Genomic DNA, 1056 nt, shown 5'->3' with positions numbered 1-1056 from the left:
TAAATAGGAATATTGAAAATCGAATAGGATAAGTAATCGGTGGGCGAACGACGGGAATTGAACCCGCGCATGGTGGATTCACAATCCACTGCCTTGATCCACTTGGCTACATCCGCCCCTCCTCTCTCTCTAAAGCTAAAGGAGTCAATCTCCTTTAAAGGATACAATTTCTACCATACAATTAATTATTATTGTATTGAGTGTTTCTTATTGAGTCTTTCTTACTTTCTTTCATACTGAGATACATGGACATACAATACCAATAAAGTCATTTTTATTTTTAGGAACGTACATTAATTTCAGATTGATACAGAACGAAAGTATGATATTCGATCATGAACTAACCAACAATAATATTTTCTTAAGTTGAAGTAAATCAACTTTATTTCATAGTTTTATTTCATAAGTAAATAAAAAAAAAAGGAGTAATCAGCTGTGACGCGTTCACTAAAAAAAAATCCTTTTGTAGCTAATCATTTATTGGGAAAAATTGAGAAGCTCAACATGAGGGAGGAGAAAGAGATAATAGTAACTTGGTCCCGAGCATCTACCATTATACCCACAATGATAGGCCATACAATTGCTATTCATAATGGAAAAGAACATTTACCCATTTATATAATAGATCGTATGGTGGGTCACAAATTGGGAGAATTCGCACCGACTCTGACTTTCCAGGGACACGCGAGAAACAATAATGGATCTCGTCGTTAATAAAGTGAAATAGGTGCTCGTCATTCATTGGTGGGAGGTAACCCTTATGTCAAAGTGGAGAAGGTGGAAGAGGAGCATGAAAAAGCATAGGAAGAAGAAGAGCTCTAGTACAGAAGTACAAGCTTTAGCTCAACATATATGTATGTCTGCTCACAAAGCACGAAGAGTCATTGATCAGATTCGTGGGCGTTCCTATGAGGAAACACTTATGCTACTAGAACTTATGCCTTATCGAGCATCTTATCCCATTTTAAAATTGGTTTATTCTGCAGCAGCAAATGCTAGTCACAATAAGGGTTTCAACGAAGCTGATTTAGTCATTAGTCAAGCCGAAGTCAATGG

The sequence above is a fragment of the Tasmannia lanceolata genome, unplaced genomic scaffold (genome assembly GCF_043159265.1).
Source record: "Tasmannia lanceolata isolate RefF3 unplaced genomic scaffold, GAP_Taslan_0.1 ptg001024l, whole genome shotgun sequence".
Classification (NCBI taxonomy): Eukaryota; Viridiplantae; Streptophyta; class Magnoliopsida; order Canellales; family Winteraceae; genus Tasmannia; species Tasmannia lanceolata.
The sequence above is the reverse complement of the archived record's forward strand: the minus strand, read 5'-3'. Positions refer to the sequence as shown.